The sequence below is a fragment of the Eumetopias jubatus genome, unplaced genomic scaffold (genome assembly GCF_037043125.1).
Source record: "Eumetopias jubatus isolate StellerSeaLion01/CBP00866 unplaced genomic scaffold, mEumJub1_p1.0 scaffold_4, whole genome shotgun sequence".
Taxonomy (NCBI): domain Eukaryota; kingdom Metazoa; phylum Chordata; class Mammalia; order Carnivora; family Otariidae; genus Eumetopias; species Eumetopias jubatus.
The window spans coordinates 171,274,834-171,296,480 of record NW_028274810.1 but is presented as its reverse complement, the minus strand read 5'-3'; the positions used below and the strand labels follow the sequence as shown (position 1 = coordinate 171,296,480).

The following is a 21,647-nucleotide window of genomic DNA, read 5'->3' as shown; positions in this document are numbered from 1 at the left end:
CAAATATGGCAGAGGTGGTCACAATACTTTGTTAAATACACATGAAAATCAGGGTGCCTGGGTGACCCAATCAGTTGAGCCTCTGCCTTCGGCCTCAGGTCATGATCCCAGGGTCTTGGGATCAAGCCCCACATCAGGCTCTCTGCTCAAGTGGGGAGCCTGCTTCTCCCTCTCCCTCTGCCTCCTGCTCCCCTTGATTGTGCTCTCTCCCCCTCTCTCTCTGTCAAATAAATAAATACAATCTTTAAAAATATATACATGCAAATCATGGAAGAAAGGGTTGTTTGGGTGTTTAGGCTAGGGCAAGCTATAAACTAGGAAATGGATAATTAGAGAAAAATATGAAGAGAGAAGAGGCAATTTTAGGGAATAAGCAAGAGCTCCTCAAATTAAGTGACACAGAGATTTCTCAAAGTTCAGTTCTTCCTATGTAGATGAAAACTTATTCTTTTTTCTCTTAAAATGAGATTTTCATATAAAATGTGCAAATGGATTCTGGAATTCCTGAGAGAGGCAAACACACACACACACACACACACACACACATACACACATGCACAAGCACACACATGCACACACACAAAGATAGAGACAGAGACAAAGAAAGGAGAACTTTTTTCATAATCAAAGACTCAGCATATATGCTATGAACAAGAAAGTTGGTCAACAGTACTTTTGGAAAAAAAGCATTGATTTTCAAGTGTTTATTTGGGCCACTTTTCCACATTAAACAGTGTTTTAGTGCTAGCCAATGATTTCTACCTTTTAATGTACTGTTTTCCATAAATTGATACAATTTAGAGAGTCAGTGGCTGTAATCAGGGCTCCATCTCTCCAAAGCAAGGAGTCCTGGTCTGCTTCCTAACTGTCAGACTTGTGTCTGCCTGATGTCAGCTACATTTGTTCTGGGAAATTTGCTGCTTCATTGCTGTTGGCCTCACAACAGGATCACAAAATACTTCAAGGTCATGTACAGTGTCCTCTGGAACCAAGTGGAGGAAACCCCATTTCCTGCTAGAATCAGTTGAGCTTCTGGTACAAAAGGTCACTATTGGCTACAACCTCTTGTGTGGCTCTGGAACTCACCGAGGGAACTGGTCCAAGCAGACATGGGTGTGGAGCAGGAATTGGCCTGCCATTAATTTACTTGGCCTCACGCTGATGAATAATAATGACTTACATGTCACAGATTTTTATCTGATGGGAGCGTAAAGGGTTTTAAATCCCCATACTCCCATCAACTGCTATGCAACTAACTGAAACTTAAAACACTGGCAATTTTTCCCCTATTGTTGCTTAGGATAGCTATTTAATAGTAAATATGTAGAAATGTCTGGATGGAGATAACACTTCAACTGACTTGATTATAATCAGATTCCTGCATCCCTTCCTTCAAATCACTGAGGACAATTGTTCAGATTGATAGTTTTACATTGTATGTCTCAATGTAGTTAACCCAATCTTGTCATTGTTATTAAGTATTAAAACTCCCGAAGACCCATTTCTCTACCTCCTCCTCTTCCTGCTTTGTTTTTCCTTGTAAGCAACCCACTGCTGCCTATAGAGTTAAGCTGGTAATAAGTATGTTACTATAGCCAGCAATCATTTTTTTTCCTTTTATTTTTAGAGCCCATGTCAGTATCAATTCCCCACCTTAGGTCATGTGTGTTGTGTTACTTCTGATCTCCAAACTTCAGTGTGCTATCACCTATATTGATCATTTGACTTCTGTTGAAAGATAGTCTTATTTGAGCTTCTTGAGTTCCTATATGTCTTGCTGGGTGAGACAAGATTACAAGGCCCTGTTACCCAGGCCATTTCTGATGTTTGTTTATGCAGCTGGTAACGTGTGAGATGAGGTAATATTTGGGCATAGAGCATATTAGCTTGCATCTTGCTAGAAAAGCAATGGACTCCCCAAGCTCCACTGATGTTTGCTGTGGTGTGAATAATAAAGTCCTTTGTTTCTGACCCAAGAGCTTGTGTCTTCTGCTAAGCACCCAGGAAATTGTTATAGGCTAACTTTGTAGCTTATAAGTGGAATAAAATCAAAACCAGCTCCAACAGTCTATACCAACTGGATTTTTATATATGTGCTTTTGCCCCCAAACAGTAAGCCCCTTGAGATCAAGAGTCTGAGTCCTCTTTGTACTGCCTTTTGTAAACTTAAAATAAACATTCAGGAAGTGTTCAGTGGCCATGATGATATCAACTTATACCATGAGGGGGTGGGATTTTGATATCAAGACAACAAGGATATCATTGTGGCAACTTGTAATGCCATAAGAGGATGCCACTCCTTGCTTACTCCTTCCTCATCCTAACTCATGAAGTAGATGATACCATGTTGTGGAAAGATTTTTCTGTAGGAAACAGATGTGAAGAACTAGACTGTAATGGAAAGATGCTGAGAATATCACAGACATGGTTACTCCACCCTTCTGTCCCCACCCTGGTGACAAACAGCTTCAGCAGAGCAGTCATTTGCCATGAAGAAGAAAAGCTCACTTCAGGAAAAAAACAACAAAAAAAGAAGGAATGGAGCTGCTACTTCTCTATATTAGTACAATAGCAAATCTTTGTCTCCCTCTTTACCATTTACTGAGGAGGAAGTGACTGCTTTCTTTGAACTAAAAACCATCAAACAGCTGTCAAAGGAGCCCAGTAGGTGCAAAGATTCTCTGAGCAATAAGTTCCTTTATCTTTTTGAGGTAGGAAAGCACTCATTTCTCTATTTCCTTCTCATTTAAACAGATATACTTGTAATGCTAAATGATGTACCAATAAATGTGCTATACTGATTCTATGTCTTGGAAGGTGTTCCCAAGAGAGCAGACTCATTTGTGTGACCACCATGAAAATTCGTGTCTCATATCTCCCATGGCAGGAAACAGCACTGACCTAAAGCCCCAGAAACCTTGCTTTGAAATCCATTACCATGTTTGCACAAAGCTCATGATTCTTAGGTGTTGCTCTTGGTCACTGAGTGTGGCAGGAATACTATAGCAGGTCCATTCCTGGGATGTGTGCAACTGTTCTGATGGGTGATTTTGGTTCAGGATGTCCAGCAGCCTTGTGGAAAGTTTCTTATGGGTGGGTTGCATTTTATGAATATGTGGGTCCCTCTCCTTTCAAAGAGACAGATCAGTGCCCAGCTCCCAGTATACACTCTGCACACTTACAGAACTGAGTGCAACTACCTTCTCAGTTATGGCTATTTAATAGGGAAGTGCTTGAGAGTTTTGCAAGTTAGAGCCTACCAGTGGGGACTGTTTTTACCTTTTTTGCCTGTCTCTTGACTGCTGAAAAATAGTGCTAATTATAAAGTTATATAATGTTCTGTACCAATACTTTTTAAAAAGACAAACAATAATGATTTAAGACCAGTCAACTGAATCTTTGAATTTGAAATTATAACTACTTTCTACGAGCAGGACTGATTTCACCTCTGACTTTTCCCTCAAATTTCTTCCAAAGGGAATGCTCAACTCCATATTCTATTCTCCACCTCAATATGTTGCAGCATTTCTGAGACACCTGGGTGACTCATTTAAGTGGCTAACTCTTGATTTCAGCTCAGGTCATGATCTCGGGGTCATGGGATCAAGCCCCGTGTTAGCCTCAGCGGGGTTTCTGCCTCAGGATTCTTTCTTCCTCTCCCCCTCCCCCTACTCTCCCTCTCTCTCTCTCAAATAAATAAATACATCTTTTTTTCTAAAAAAATGGTGCAGCATTTTCTACATTATCTCAACATATTGCCCTTCATACTGGACTTGTTAGGAACCATCAGAATGATTTGTGTTTCTGTGGAGAAAATCACCTTTTCTTTCCCTGGGATTCACATGAGTTTCTCCTGTTTTCATGAGCCTTCTGCTAAAGGCCTGAGACTGTTAGAGATTTAATATCTGGACCCCTTTGAAGTCAGAGCAGAGATCAGGTCCCATCCTTTCATCTGGATATCTATAAAGCTGTGATGTGAGGAGAAAGCTTCTAACTATTGCCAAATTGTTGTTACTCTCCAGTCTTTTCCCTCTTGCCTGCATCTGTGTGTCAAATTGCACAGGAGATACAGAAGATTAGAGAATTTATTTGCATACAACAGTATCTCAAATGACCATTTTGTTTTATAGCTTTGTAAAAACATCATAGGAAAATATTGGTGTTTTTTAAAAATATCATGATATAACCCCCTGTGAATGCATCCAACTGTATTTGCTCGCTGGCTGCTGTAGAATAATTCAAATTGGGCTAATCCTCCTAATTAGGGAATGGTGAAATTTGGGAAGAAACTTCCAGCCACGAGGTGAAGGAGGGTGAATGGAAACTTCACCTGTGTCTTCTCTATTCCTGCAAAATGTGATAGCTCTCTGTTGAATGTGTAAAATTTTATTAGACATAATTGAATATGTCTTGAGCTTGATTTTAAATTCTTTCATTGTAATAGAAACTATATTTTTAGAGTGATTTGCAATGTTTCATGTAAGAAGTTCATCAGTAACCCAGGCCCTGTGGAAGGGAGACCCAGCAAATATTTCTGAAGTTCCTCTCTGGCCCTTAAGTCTGTACATACGGTACCTTATATAGCCATCTTTTCTACTATTTTTCAACATAAGCATGCATGAAACTTTCCATGGGTTTTGTAGACACCATGAGTAGTGAGGTAGGAAGCATAATATTCATCCCTTTGATTTCAGATCCCCAAAATATAGAATTCTCTCTCTCTCTTGCTAGGAATTAGCCTGCAGTTAAGCATAGATTTCCTTTTTCTGAGACACTCCCTGATCTAAAATCTCCTCTTTAATTTCTTTCCTCTGTTGAGCTAGAAGCATTTTATCAAGTACGGGGAAATGGTGTGTTGTAGATGACAGGAATGTAAGCTTTACCTAACTGAAACTTCCATTTTTTTTTCTTTTACATCTGAATCTAGTCATCTGCACTAAATCGCCAGAATTATTGCTAACTTTCCTCTCTTTATTGCTCTTCCCAATTTAGAGCAATAATTGGTAGCTCACTGAACAGATGACTTTGTGTGTCTTTGGGGAGTCCCTATAATAATCCACATGTCACCTTGCCTATGTCAAAATATAATCTTCAAAAATAAACAGGTAACTCACACCAAATGCAAAAATTAATTCAACAATATAAATATAAGGGCTAAAACCATAAAAGTCTTAGAAGAAAACACAGTGGTAAATCTTCATGACCTTAGATTTTGGCAATGGATTCTTAGATCTGACACCAAAAGCAGTAAGAGAACAGTAAGAGAAAAAAAATAGATAAATTGGACTTCATTGAAATTAAAAAATTTGTGCATGAGAAGACATTATCAAAAAAAGTGAAAAAATAACCTACAGAATGGGAGAAAACATTTATAAATCATTTATCTGGTAAGTGTTTAATATCTAGAATATATAAAGAACTCTCAAAACTCAAGAAAAAGACAAAGAATAAATTAAAAAAATGGGCAAAGACTTGAATAGACATTTCTCCAAAGACTATTTATAAATGGGCAATAAACACATGAATAGATACTCAACATCACTAATCATTACGGAAATGCAAATCAAAACCATAATGAGATACCACATCACACCTACTAAGATATACTACTATAACTTCAAGAAAATGGAAAAATAACAAGTGTTGGGGAAATTGAAACCCTCATCCATTGCTGGTGAGAATGTAAATGGTGCAGTTTCTGTGAAAAAGAGTTTGACAGTTCCTCAAAAAGCTAGATATAGAATTATCATAAGACCCAGGGTTACACTCCTATGTATATACCTCACGTCATCGAAAACAGGGGCTCAACACCTGTATGTCAATGTTCATTGGAACATTATTAATAATAACTGAGAGGTGGGAACTACCCAAGTGTCTTTCAACAGATGAATGGATAAATGAACTACAGTACATACATATGATGAAATATTATTAAGCCATATAAAGGAATGAAGTTCTGATACACGCTACAGCATGGATGAACCTTAAAATTATTATGCTTAGTGACATAAAGCAGATGCAAAAGGACAAATATTGCATGACTCCACTTAACATGAAATATCTAGAATAAGCAAATTCATATACAGAAAGTGGGCTAGAGTTTACCAGGAGCCAGGAGGACATGAGAATGGGGAATTATTACCTGATTATGTAATCTTTATTGGGGTGATGAAAAGGTTTTGGAAATAGATGGTGGTGAAAGTTGCATAATATTGTGAATGTAACTAACACTCTTAAATCATACACTTAAAAATGATTAAAATGGCAATAAATAAATAAATACATGGCCTCATTCCCCAATACCACATAGACAAGCCAAATTTGGCAGATGAGTTTAAACATTAGCTTAAGGCTAGTGGAAATTGATATTTATTCCCAGGAAGATAATTTAGAGTAGAAACAGCAATGTTTCAGGGCGCCTGGGTGGCTCAGTTGGTAAGTGCCTGCCTTCGGCTCTGGTCATGATCCCAGGGTCCTGGGATTGAGCCCTGCATCGGGCTCCCTGCTCCGCGGGAAGCCTGCTTCTCCCTCTCCCACTTCCCCTGCTTGTGTTCCTTCTCTCGCTGTCTCTCTCTGTCAAATAAATAAATTTTAAAAAATCTTTGAAAAAATAAACAGCAATGTTTCATAAGAACCATGAGAAGAAATAAGTATTTCACCCTTTGTTCAGTAGGTTTCCTGTTCCTAGAAGAGAATTCTCTGAAAGAGGTACAGAAGGTTCACCTAAGCCTTGTTATCATTGACAGCTGATTAAGACAACCCACATCAGAGGATATTTGGGTTGGTGGAGTTTTCCATTAACTTTATGTGAGTTTTTCTATAGGAATTTTAAAAATTTACTTAAAAATTTTTATATATGCTTTTCTTAGTTACTAAATCTTATAGTCTGTCAGTATCAACAAAACAATAGCTCTGGAAGAATGAAGGGGGAGAATTGGAGGGGGAGACGAACCATGAGAGACTATGGACTCTGAGAAACAAATTGAGGGTTCTAGAGGGGAGGGGGGTAGGGGGATGGGTTAGCCTGGTGATGGGTATTAAAGAGGGCACGTTCTGCGTGGAGCCCTGGGTGTTATACGCAAACAATGAATCATGGAACACTACATCAAAAACTAATGCTGTAATGTATGGTGATTAACATAACATAATAATAAAAAAAGCATAATAGCTCTCACAAAGGCAAGTGTTTAGTCAACTTTTCTTTCTTTTTTTTTCCTGTATGAAGTTAGTAATAGGATCTATTAATACTTTTAAATAATTACTTTATTTCTGCTTGGATGACCACTTGGATTAGGACTAAAACTTCATAACTGTATAACACCTTTCTTCAGGGGAATCTTAAATCCTTGAATTTATTTCCATTCTAATTTGTTTTGTAATCTTAACCTTTTTGGAGGATAAGGAAGATGACAGAAGTGAAAAGAAATAGTAAATACCCAATAACTAACTTTTTATCCTTTTACATGGCAACTGACCAACATATTAAAAAAATTTCCAGAATTGTGCTTCTTAATGCCAACACACCCTGATTTGGGATTTGCAATAAAATTTTTGCTGGAAGTAAAAAATTATTTGTAAGCTCGTCTATATAATCATATAAAAGCTTCATAATATAAAGTGGTATACTAGAGATAAAAATATGCACACAGAAACAAATATAGGCACATGACAATCCCAGATTTTCTCTCAAGTTTGTGATCCTGTTATAGACTTTGAAGGGGACATGATAAGGACATGAGGGAAAGAGAGGGAGGGGAAGATATATGTTAAACATAAAGGATATTTAAGTAACTTAAGGATAAAGTATTTATTATGTCAGAAATTGGGTGAGGATAAATTCAGAGCACAGTGACTTTGATTAGTCTTAGAAAGAAAACAGCTATGGTGAGCATAAACGAAGGATGGATAAAGAAAGATGAGTACAAAAAATGGGGATTCTTGGAAGAAATACATAAAATAAGTGGGAGTGAGGATACTGGTGTCTTTCTCATGCACTTTCAAGTGGCCAGGGTGTTGTAGTGCTAAATTACCTGGATCTTTTGCTTTTCAAGACCAGTTCTTCACCGTGTTACCCCGCAGGTTCAGGAGCCTTCTCACCCTCCAAAATGCATATGAATTTGTGTTCATGTTGCTCTAGTTTCTGCTGCAAAATTGTTGAAAACCAGAATGAGGGCCCCACCATATTCTAAGAAGTGAAAAACACCTCAGATACCTGGGGATACATAGCCTCTGTAGTAACATTTCAGAAGACATTTTAACTGTTGCAATCAAAACAACTTTTCCATCAGAAGAAACTGACCAATTTTACCATTGCTTTACATGATCTTCTGGTTTTTTGTTTTGTTTTGTTTTAGAGATTTTATTTATTTATTTGACAGAGAAAGAGAGACAGTGAGAGAGGGAACACAAGCAGGGGGCAGTGGGAGAGGGAGAAGCAGGCTTCCCGCTGAGAAGGGAGCCCGATGCGGGGCTCGATCCCAGGACCCTGGGATCAGGACCTGAGCTGAAGGCAGACACTTAACGACTGAGCCACCCAGGTGCCCCATTTACATGATCTTCTAATAAGGCTGTTATGGGAATACGGTTTTTTCATTGACTCATCCATTCATGGATGCTACCATGTACCTATATCTCCACTTACCTGTGCTTAGTGACTTTTTTTTTAAGTAGGCTCCACTTCGAGCATGGAGCCCAATACAGGGCCCAAACTCACAATCCTGAGATCAAGACCCAAGATGAGATCAAGAGTCAGATGCTTAACCCCCTGAGCCACCCAGGCACCCCTAGTTAGTGACTTTTAGACATAATATATCTTGAAAAGTTATACTACTTTTCAGACAATGCCCTTCTCCCCCTGCCCAGAATAGCAAGATTTTCACCATAAAGCACACTGAATAAACATGCTATAAGAAGTGGTATTTCAACATTATGATTTCAGGCAAAGACATGCTCACCAATTCATTCAAAACAAGTTTTTAGACAGAGTACAGCATGTGGAACAAATTTAAATTGCACACTGTGAAAGATGCACCCAAAATGTTTTCCTCTGTGTACACAGGACAAGCGAAAGAGATGAAAATGCAGCATCTTCAGCTAATTATTCACATGGGCTATTCTGAAGTGTTCTGGAGTATTCTCATGGTTATTTAGTCTTTATTTCGCCCTAAAGGTATGTTTCTGTGCTATAACTTTGAGTGTAGATTTGAGTGCTAGACAACAACGCACCTAAGAATGGTTGAAAAATTGGCAAAGAGAATGATGAAGAAAGAACAAACCTTCCAAAGAATATGTTTCCTACACCCCCTCCTGTATAACCTACCATCCACTATAGTCTTTTATTACATTTTAAGTATAAACTGTATTTACTTTAAACTATTCATTAATTACAAGAAATTATTTTCATCATTCAATTCATATATTTTTCTAAGAAGATTGTTTGGGTATCTTGCCTTTGGTATTGATAAAAGCATCATAAATTTCCTTGTTAAATTTAATGGACTTTTATTGAATGGTCAAATTGCTTCACTTCTCTGAGCCTTCCTTTCTTCATCATGAAGAGGGCTAATAAAACTGGCCCTAGGGATGCTGTGGGGTTTTAAAATAAATAAATGAATAAACAGAAAATTTAAAAATGTCATGAGTCAATAGTTTCAAGCATTTTTACAGCACTTCCTTATTTACTGGTAAAGGTTGTGTTAATAATAAATCACTCCTGGGGTGCCTGGGTGGCTCAGTCAGTTAAGTGTCCAAATCTTGGTTTCAGCTAAGGTCATGATCTCATGGGTCAGGGCATCAAGCCACATGTGGCTCCGTGCTCAATGGGAAGTGTGCTTGAGGATTCTCTCCTCTGCCCCTCCCCCCTAAAATAAATACATAAATCTTAAATAATAATAATAATAAATCACACTTATTTATGCATTAAAAAGTTATTAAGTATATGAGGTATTAAAACTTCATTCTTTGGGGGCACCTGGGTGGCTCAGTCAGTTAAGTATCTGCTTTCAGCTTAGGTCATGATCCCAGGGTCCTGGGATCGAGCGGAGTCCCACATCGGGCTCCTTGCTAAGCAGGGAGGTTGCTTCTCCCTCCGCCTGCCACTTCCCCCTGCTTGTGCCCTCTGTCTTACAAATAAATAAATAAAACCTTAAAAAAATAAAAATAAAATTTCATTCTTTGAAAATTAAAAAAGGAAAATTTAATGGAGTTCTTTTTTCATTTAATGCCTCTTCACTTGGTGGCAGCATTTCACAAATGAAGTAAAGTCATTAAGCAAAGGAATACACTGATAGAATAAAAGAGATGAATAAGTTATAGCTCCAACCTTGAAGGAACTTGCAAGTTTTCGGAGAAGATGAACAGATCTGTACATAAGAATGTGCAGAATATAAAAGTTCATGTAAATTATAGAGAAATAAGACCACATTTTTAAAAATAAATAAGCATATCTAAGCTTATACACCAAAACTACAGTTATCTCCTTTAAAAAGTTCCCCTGGAAAGTATACACTGTCATTTCTCAAAAACTTATTTGATTAAAAGGTAAGTTGGGAATGGTATCACAGAGAAGCACTGGGATATAAAATGCCCAGGACATAGATAAATGATTTTCCTAAAGGGGTGACTATCCTTAAAGATCTTTCCATGATCTATTTTCAACATTTTCTTTATATATATGTATTTCTTAATTTTTATTTTAAGTAGGCTCCATACCGAACATGGGGCTTGAACTCATGACCCTGAGATCAACAGTCACATGCTCTGCATTCTAAGCCAGCCAGGTGCCCCTCAACGTTTTTCATATATGACTATAACAAAGTTCAGAAGAGTTGATACAAAGGAACATTTGATTGCTAAAGTCCCATTCAGGAAGGTAGGTCAAGCTCGGATCCCACAGTGTGGACATTTTTGCAATGGGAAACAACCAACCACAAAAGGAAGTGACTTTGAATACTGAGTGAATAGACTCATTCTAGAAGATATTCTTTTTCTTGCTTAAAATCCTTGTTGGGAGGCAATGGTGGGTGTAAAGTGTAGTCTCATACCTTCCCATTCAGCAGAAACAAGCATTTTCAGAGAATATTTGCGGACATGCAAGAATATTCAAAAGGAGTTAATATGGTAAGAGAAGTAAGGCTAAGGGCGCCTGGGTGGCTCAGTGAGTTAAGCGGCTGCCTTTGGCTCAGGTCATGATCTGAGGGTCCTGGGATCAAGCCCTACGTTACACTCCCTGCTCACTGGGAAGTCTGCTTCTCCTTCTCCCTCCGCTGCTCCCCCCCTGCTTGTGCTTTCTCGCTCTCATGCTCTCTCTCTCTCAAATAAATAAATAAAATCTTAAGGAAAAAAAAAGAGAAGTAAGGCTAATGAACTATGTGTGTCTGAGTGGGGTCTGCAATCAACCATTAGCACTGGTACAAGTAAACGGTCACCCCATATGAACCGGGTCAAGATTCTAATTAAGTGAGATTGAGAATAACACTGAATCAGGACACAAAGAAGTTCCTGAAAGGCATTCTAGAGGTTTCTGACCAGGCTCTTCCACATGCCCTCTGGTAATGCTTTGGTATTTAGCGTCAGTGCCATCAGACCCACTCATACATGACTTGCATATTTTGGTATGTTTATTCCATAATGTGAGTTCATTTGTGTTCAACCCATTCTTTTTTGTCCCAAGTTAAAAAAAAAAAAAACAAACCCTAAAGGTTTTATTAAGGGGAGGTTCTTAAGCTGAATGGACATTGTATTTCTGATCTGAATGGACACTGTATACTCTTAACATCCTGATTTGCAGACAAGCAGATACAGTATTGGTCCCATTATAGAGTGAGCAGGCCCATTCAGTAAACATCCTTACATTAACCAAGGATTATACATGGTTAGTGCTTAAATTTGTTTCCCGCAAAATAGACATGTACAGTAGTACTATAGTGACATATACCTCTATTTCAACAGTATCATCATTCCTAAATGGGTCACAGCAGAGGAACTCAGACTTTGTAAGGTCCCTGCTGATGCTAGTTATTCTGTGTGTGTGCCACTTGTGACAGAGTCTTTACTCTTCCCCATCCTGCTCCATGCCCCAAGAAGCTGACCTGGAAGGACTGCATTATCCAGGCTCATCGGCCCTCTTGCTTTTGGTTGGGTTTGACAAATGCAATGCAGGAGATTGGAGAGTGAGAGGAGGAAGAGGTCAGGGTATTTATTCCTGCTGCTCCCTGCCTGGTTTGGCAGCATCTGCATTTGTTTACAGATGGCCTCAGCTCTCGTCAGGTGGCTTCTCTCCCAGGGTTACAGCTCTTACCATTCAGGACTTCCTGCTGTCTCCTCAACATCCTCTGTTGGTTCCTTATCCTTGACAATCAATCCCTACATCAAACCCTCTTTGATTTTCCCCATTTGAATGGTTTCCTGCCTGAAACATATATCTTGCATGCATTATTTTCTCATACATTGTTTTTTTCTCATTAACACAAATATTTATTGATACTATTTATACAGCAAATTAGGTTGAATGTGAAGTTTGGATAACTTGAAGTCACCATTTGCTTGTGCACAAAGGTATTCTCTTATTTATAAATGAACATTTCTCTTTGCCTTCCATTAGTTTTTGTCCAGATATTGGCCTCTGTCAAATATTTAAAAATTAGCTTAGTTTCTATTAAACAAAACTAAAAGTGATTCTGTGGACAGTGACTGTATGGTGACCAAAAACAACTGAGGTCAAATGTCATTTAAAACTGCTTCTTGGGACGCCTGCGTGGCTCAGTCTGTTAAACATCTGCTTTCAGCTCAGGTCATGATCCCAGGGTCCTGGAATCGAGTTCCGCATCAGGCTCCTTGCTCAGAGGGGAAACTGCTTCTCCCTCTGCCTGCTGCTCCCCCTGCTTGTGCTCTCTCTCTCTCTCTCTGACAAATAAATAAATAAAATCTGAAAAAAAAAACCTTTTAAAAAAACCACGAAAATTAAAACAACAACAACCACCTGCTTCTTGATCATCTCTGTCAGTTTGTGCTACTTAAGACAGAGAGGGCTGGGATTTTATAAATTCCAAGTCTTATCTGAACAGTCTGCAGATAAGAGTTGTCTTTTAGTTTAGTGAGGGGGTATCCATGCAGCTGTGGACCTCTGCATTCTTGCCTCTGTTGGTTGATAACAGTAATCCTTCCAACTGTCCTCTTTCAGGCAACCACAGGTTTTAGGAACTGGCAAGGATCTGTGAATAGACTGTGCAGGTTTGCTGTGAGGTACTGGTATACCCCCAGCGGAAGGGGAAGTGGGTCTCCGCAAGCCACTTCTGACTGTGGTTGTTCCTGCAGATCTGGTTGAAGTAGGGCTATTGATATTGTTGGGAGGATTTGCTGGGACTGTGTGCTCTGAACCATGGGAGGCCCGGGTGGGGAGGTGGCTTGTATGAGCTGTATTGTTTCTTTGGTACCAGGAGAACTAGAGCCATGGTTGTTAAATGCCTTTACTGGTTGCTGGAAAGCCAAAGGAGATGGTACTGCAGGGAAACAGAATTTGCCTGGAGAAGGTATGGCTGAAACCTGAGGTTGCATGTGAGGTATTCCTCCATTCGGCACTTGAAAATTTAAGTCACTTCTGCTGCTTTTCATTGAGTCAACTTGCGTATTCGATGTTTGGGACTCTCATTCATTATTTAATTTAATTCCCACAATGCCACTGTTAGAGGTATCATTCTAAAGATCACAAAACAGAATCATACTTACCACAGAGTTGTAACTTAGATGTAAATCTAGATTTGACTGACTCTGAGCCCTTGCTCCTTCCACTTCATACAGTTTCCTTCTAGAAGGTTTGTTAGTACTTACTTAGCCAATCATCCATAAATTTACTATTATTATTCCCATTTTGCAAATGAGAAACTAAGAATCAAAACCATCTACTCGCCCCACCTCACAAACATACTTGACTGTTTACATTATCATGATTTTACTCTGCCACTGTCTTTATCACAATGTCTTAACTATTGCAGGAAATTTTTGTCCAGAGAGATAAAAGTTAAAAATAACTTCAGCGTCCCTTTCAGGAACTTCCTGAAAAAATTCATTTTTAATGAACATAAGACTGTTTGGCTTTTCAATAGATAGCATCAAACAATTCTTTGCTTTCTGTGATTCTTTCATACCCTCACCTCAAAGCCCTCATTTTGCTGTACCCACCAATCCTAAAGTATTCTGCCATGATCTTTATCCAGTCCTAATTAAGAGCCATCCCTTGCCTTGAAAGACTTGCCTTAAACCAAATCCCCAAACTTCGTATCACAACTTTGCTCTCTTCCCTCCAAGATGCTACTAATTCATGGTCAAAGCAGTATTCTCCCTTACTGAGGTAAGCAATAAACTCAGATTTACCTTTTCAACAGGTTATTTTGGTGGTATTTTTGAGGATCCAGCATTTGGCAACACTAACACTTAGAGACTTAATTAATCACCCAAGTTCAACAACATAGGAAGAGATGAAGCTGAGATTGAAACCAAGGCATTCTGACCCTGGAGCCCTCTCATAAATAGCACACATTTTTGTCTCTAATAGGCTATAATATTAAAAGAAAATATGACAAATTACTTAGCACAAATGTTACTACTTGGTCACTAGAGTGTTTAACACAGTCCCTGATGGCTTAGTATAACAGAGCATTAACTTTTCAGGTATTCAGAAAAAAAAATTACTAAAAATTAGTCTTTTTTTTAATCATCTTCCAAAGCTTAACTTTTTAAGACTTTTATCACTTAGATTTACAAATATATCAAGGTAATTAGCAAAAGTAGTAGCATTTCTTTATATATCAACTTGTCATATGAAAATGTTAAACTGTGTTTTATCATTACATAAAAGTAAAAAAGGGACTTGCCTTTTCATGGTATTATGCATCGAAGTACTGATTTCTGAATTGTCCTCACTGTGCAGCACAGATTATTTTATCATCTAAATGAAAATAAAGCAGAATTTTACTTGTTCTACAAAAAATGGTTGTTACAATAAAAGTGGACATTCCAATAAAACAGCATATGATTTTACTCTTGAGATACCAAAGGGTATATCTCAGAGAGACTTGAGTGAGAATTAACATTTTATTTATTTATTTTTTAAAGATTTTATTTATTTATTTAACAGAGAGAGACACAGCGAGAGAAGGAACACAAGCAGGGGGAGTGGGAGAGGAGAAGTAGGCTTCCCGCGGAGCGGGGAGCCTGATGCGGGACTCGATCCCAGGACCCTGGGATCATGAGCTGAGCCAAAGGCAGATGCTTAATGACTGAGCCACCCAGGTGCCCTGAGAATTAATATTTTAAATTATATATTTGAATGCAATCATGAAAATAGGAACTGATGAATAAACCAAAGGAATCAAGAAAGTTTCTAGAAAATTCTGGAAATAGATTCTCTTCCTCTTGTTTATTTTTTATGGTGACCTGTGTCCTTCGGGAACTCCCAAATGAATCTGATGCAAACAGATGTTAATGTTTAATGTCTTTTTAGCCTGATGATATGGGGAGAAACTCACTAAGTAGGCTTCCACTGAGCTGACTTCAGGATTAATGGACTCTCTACTGTCTCCCTGTGAATCATACTGGCTGATTCCCACAGCAAACTGACCCTCAGCACTGCCACACTACTCCCCATTCTGTCCTCGTACCAGTGCTCCCACCAGCTGAGTTGTATGCTTCCCTAGACTCAATCATGTTTGATCTGAAACCTTGTCACTGTAATACTATAACAACTACATGTTATACAACTTGACAACTACATATTACTCAAGATGGCAGGTTGTAAAAGAAAAATGTTGCTGCTGTGAAAACTAAATTAAATACTTCAGAAAGCAAATTGCTTTTTAAAATAAGATCAAATCAAATAATTATAAAGAATTGGGAAAAAAACTTTAAAGGTCTAGAAAAATTTTGCTTTTAGATTTAAGATCTTTTTCTCACTTGAAACACTAGGAAATGTAGATGAATTATGAGTATAGTTTTGTGAAAAAGACCATCTGGAACTGTAATCACCAGATTCATACTAAAAAAAAAAAGCTTTGGGTCTACTACAAAAGGAAGGTAAGTAAACATGTATTTATAGGTTTGCTGTTAAATTATAAGTTCCAGTTCAATATGTGTCTCTTTTATGATTGTCTAATATGACTGAAATTTTTTGATTAACCAGCTGTGATGGTTACTTTCTTTTAAAGATTTTTTATTTATTTTTTGACAAAGAGAGAGAACACAAGCAGGGGGAGTGGGAGAGGGAGAATCAGGCTTCTCGAGGATCAGGGAGCCCAATGAGGGGCTTGATCCCAGGACCCTGGGATCATGAACTGAGCCAAAGGCAGACGCTTAACGACTGAGCCACCCAGTGCCCTGAGTGATGGTTAATTTTATATGTCAATTTGACTAAGCAATGAGATGCTCAGATATCTGATCAAAGACTATTCTGACTTTGTGAGGGTGTTTTTGGATGAGATTAACATTTGATTAGGTAGACTGAGTAAAACAGATTGCTCTTCCTAATGTGGGTGGGCCTTACCCAATTAGTTGAAGGCCCAAATAGAATAAAAAGGCTGACTGTCCCATAGTAAGAGGAAATTCCTCCTGCCTGACTTAGTTGAGCTGGAATATCAGTCTTTTACAGCCTTCACACTCAAACTGAAACATCAACTTTCACTGTGTCTCAAGACTGCCATCTTTCAAACTAGAACTTACACCACCAGCTCTACCGGACTTACACTGGGATTGTACCATAGGCTCTTCTGGGTCTCTAACTTGTTGACTACATATCTGGTGACTTGTACTTGAACATTTAAAGGTGACGGCAAAAGAGGAAGAGCAAATAAGGAAGACTGAGGACCAGATGAGGAAGTAAGAGAAAAACCAGAAGAATGTGGTATCATTCAACCCCTAAAAGGAGAATTTCAAGGAGTGGCCAGTTGTATTAAATGACAAAATATCAAGGAGTATGAGGTCAAAGCAATCCCCAATGTATATAATATAGTATAGTTGGTTGTGACCTTTATGGAAGTAATTTCCCTGGAATGATAAAATGAAGTCAGATTATAAGGACTGAAGAGAAAATTATATTTCTAGTTAATGAGGTATATTGGACACAAGTAGTTACTTCTGTCCCTTTTATAACACCATTGAAAAGACAGCAAAAGAAGTTTTTTCTAAAAAGTGATTAACCAAGAAGACCACACAAACTAAATGATGAGATTTCAACAAGCTTTTGAAAGATGAGAAATGGATGGACCATGGTAATTGACTTAGCATTCTACAAAAAGGTAAAGTGAAGGTAGTAGCATGAGGGGCAAGCAGACAAAGAACAAGATGATTCATGTCTCAGAACCCTGAAAGAACTTGGGAACTTGAAGTATTAGGGACCTTTGAAAGATCAGTTGACAATTTGTTTATGAAACAGCTTTTCACATATTCTCCTCCACTTTAGCCTGTCCTCATACCACAGAAGAAACTTCCCTCTCTAGGAAGGTTGAATATTTCCCCAAACAGTATGGAAATTCTCCCAGCTTCACTTATACACACCAGGTGGGAGAATAGAGAATCACCTTCAGGGAAAATATGCCTGTGGTTTTAAAAAAAACCCACAGAGATACTGATATTTGTGTGCCCTTCAATGAAAAAGCCAGCTTACTGTTAAGTGATATCCACCACTGACAAATTCTGCTCATGCAAATAGAGCTCTGAACATGAAATACAGAAAAAAAAAAAAGGCAAACAAACAATTAAAAACAAATTAGAAAATGCAGGGGCACTTGGGTGGCTCAGCCAGTTAAGCGTCGGCCTTTGGCTCAGGTCATGATCCTGGGATCTAGACCCGAAATGGACTCCCTGCTCAGCAGGGTGCCTGTTTCTCTCTCTGCTGCTCACCCTGCTTGTGCTCTCTCTTTCTCTCTCTGTCAAAGAAATAAATAAAATCTTTTTTAAAAAAAATAAAAAAATAGAAAATACAAGGAAGATCAAGAAACTTCAAAAAATATTTTAATAGGATCTTCACAGAGGTGCAAGAGATACTGCATCCACAAAACAAAACCAGAATGTTATAAAAAGTGAATTACCAAGCCTAAGAATGGGCTTTTGGACATTGTAAATATATGAGAACTAAAAGAATCAATAGGAGGGGTGAAAGGTTAAGTCAGGAAAATCTTTCTGAAAATGGATTAAAAAAATGGAGAATAGTAGAAAGTTAAAACAAATTTAAAGGATCTGTGTAGGAGGTCCAATATCTGAATGATAAGAGTTCCAGAAAGAAAATATAGAGGAAAGTATGAAAATGCCTTAAACCAAAAAAATTTCTAGAACTGAGGGATACAGGTTTCCAGATTAAAATGACCCATTGTGGGTGCCTGGATGGCTCAGTCAGTTAAGCATCTGACTCTTGATTTCGGCTCAGGTCACAATCTCAGAGTTAGGGTTGTGAGATTGAGCCCCACATCAGGCTCTGCACTGGCCTTGGAGTCTGCTTGAGATTCTCTCTCTTCCTGTCCCTCTGGCCCTCCTCCCACTCACTCTTTCCCTCTAAAAAAAGGAAAAGAAAAAGAAAAAGAAAAAGAAAAAAGACCCATTGATTGTCCAGCCATACAAATAAAGAAAGGCAAATAAGGACAAAAAAAAAATCTTAAAAATTCTAGAAAGAAAAAAAAATCAGGTCATATACAAAAGCAAGATTCTGAATGTCATTCATAGGAATTCTGAGCAGCTTTGGGAAGCCTCGGGATTTAAGGAAGAGCACATCCAATATAGGGGAAAGTTGAGGGCATTTCCAGATGACAAGGGAAATCCCTTCACTGAGGCTGTGTAGTAAGGAAAGAAAGGATGTGAAATGCATCAGGAGTCTTGACTGCTGTGAAACCTGAGGAAAGCAGGATTAAAAGGCAGAAGAACTCATGACCAGCAGTAGGATGGGCAATCAGCCTGGTCCTGATTTAGCCCCTGGTGCGGGGGCCTTGGCCAGCTGCTGTTTGTTCCTGTAGCTCTAGTAGAGGCCAACAGGACTCTATACTGATAAAAGTGTATGCTCCAGCTACCCAGTGGAAGTTATCCCCACCAGGAAATACAATCCTCTTTCAAGTCTTATTTTTGAAAGCTTTCTTGTACGTGATCCCCAAATCCACCGAGAATTTCCTGAGGTAGAAAAATTCCCTCATGGGGACTACCTATTCCACAACTGACTTCAGGCTCCATAATTACAGGTTACATTGAATATTACATGTTATATGGCATGTGCTTTTCAAGCAATTGGTTGTTTCCCTTTGTGACAAAGGCACTCTTTTGAAGTCCTAGTGTAATTTAGGTATTGGATTTATTTTCTTAACAATTGGCACCCGAATGTCTTTTGGGGGAGGAAACTACCTTTGAGGAAATGACTTGATTAGCCACTGGGTAGAAGGTGGGGCCCTGTGGGGTGTGGTGTTCAGCAAAATGAAAGCCACAAAAGAGCCTGGTTAAATTGCTCTTGTGAGAATTATAGAGGAATTTCTTTTGTTTCTGAGAGGGAGAGGTGGGGAAGAAAGGGAAGCAAAGAAGGGAGGGAAGAGAGGAGAGTAGAAAGAGGAAATTGTGATATGTGCTGGAGAATAGGAAGTCAAACAGCCAGTGAAAAAATTCAGGTGGCTGAAGGATTTTCTATGAAGACATATATTGAGGACTCAACATAAACTATCTGCATTTCCACAGCTAAAGACACTTCTCCGCTTGCCCATGCCATACCCAGCCTAAAAGCGTACCACACTCACAAATGGATGGGCAAATTGGCTTGAGGATAGAGATGATTTTTATGCCTCAGTCAACTTGACGTCAAATAGCAGCAGCAGTTTCAGAAACAGATCTGACCTCCAAGAATGGGAAGACTTTGGATTTCCTCACTGTGCAAAAGGAGAGTTCAAGCCTAGACCTGTTCGGATCTCAAGAGTAGAAGACTCCAGCTGATACGTAGATTATATTCCTCGTGATGCCTCACTAACATGACAAAGTCTTAAGTGTGACTTTCTTTTCTTTAATGGCTGATTTCTTCTCATATTATTTTGACCTAAAGCATATCCAGTGCAAGCCACAGCTCAGTTTTCATTTAGTTACTTTAAGAAAACGCTGTGTGAAGTTAATTACATTTAATGAATGGTATGTTTTTTTGTGAGTTTCCCATGCTTCAAAAAGGAGGCCAGTTTCTTATTAAATAAGGTTTTTGAAAAATCTTATTTCATTATGCACTGTTGTTCATTGTTTCCCTTATTTTGTGATGCTTAGTATTACTTTAAAAACCCTGTGACTATGTTGCACATATGTGCCAGATTTTTTCCTCTGTCCGCCCTTTCCCCTCTCTGCATAGATGGATAGATAGACTCTTCCTCTTACCTGTCCATTATCCAGTTTCTCTTCTTCAAAGCTAGAAGTTTTGCCTCTTGCCATCTTGCCCTCATAACACAGAGGCGAAAGTATTGCTTAACGGACCTTCCATTTCCTTTTCCTATTTGTTCTTTACTGTCATTTTTCTAACCAGACTAATTTTCTTTTTTGCTGACCCTCACAGATTAACTTAGAAGGCTCCTCTGTGTTAGTTCAAAGATTTTCCATAGTTAACATCGCTTCCCTGTGCTTCTGATTAGTGCGGTCTCCATAATGAAACTCATCTGTTACAATTAGCTGATTTTTAAAACTATCAGAAGGTATCGTTTTACTTTTCTTTATCTCCAATATCAGGGCACGTTCTTTTAACAAGTCAGTACTTACTGCACTTACCAGAAAATGCCTGTGATAACAGACATCTTCTCTTCTGACTAACCCACCATTTGTCTGGAAGATCCCCGCCTGCCTTCTTAAAAGTTAAACACAATGAATCTATTCCTAGAGCAGAATGGACGATGTCAAGCATAGTTTCTAACCTCCTATTTCAAGGCTTAGTTCATTTGCAAAACAGGACACAACAATCCCACTAGGCCACCACCAGGTTATGTTGTTAAATAGCATAGTTAATTATCAGAATCTGCACATCGCTGGGGTAATGAATGAGGAAGGACCCAGAGAAAAGAACACCGCTACTTCTCTAGTTCTTGCATTGTCAACAATACCCTTACTCTCTGTTTTCCTTAAAAAAATTTGAAACCACCAGAAGAAATACCCTCCTTTCCGTACGTGACCATTAGAATTACCAGCCTCTTCACTCATTCTCTTCTCCTTGTTCCCAGGGGCGTTCTTTTCCTCGAGGGCCAGCATCTCTAGGTGTGCCTGATGTTCCATCCTCTCTCACTTTCTAAAAAAAATTTACCCTACTGGTTATTTCCTCCTCCTACATTTTTGCTTTTGACCTATCCCATCAGCACTTAAATAGGCCCTAATCTGTCCCATCTTACAAAACATTTCAACCCTGTCCTCCATTCCCACAACCATGTTAGCAGTGTTTTCCTCCTTTTTACAGCCAAACTTATCAAAAACTTTGTGTTCACTGCCTCTGCTTTATCACATCCCCTTTGTCCCTCCACACTCTCATCTGTCTTCCATCCCCATGATTCCAACCAAAATGACTCTCTCAAATACCACCAGAGACATTTTCTCTTAAGATAAATGCAAAGTCTGCGGCTTTCATTCCACCTGGCTTTTCTCCTTATTCGACACAGTTTCACCATGTTTCCTTC

General features: G+C 38.7%; 1 pseudogene; it reads right to left on the bottom strand.

The window, feature by feature from the left end:
• Positions 1 to 13,090: 13,090 nt before the first annotated feature.
• Positions 13,091 to 20,424, bottom strand: LOC114213823 (SLAIN motif-containing protein 2 pseudogene; annotated as a pseudogene).
• Positions 20,425 to 21,647: the final 1,223 nt, after the last annotated feature.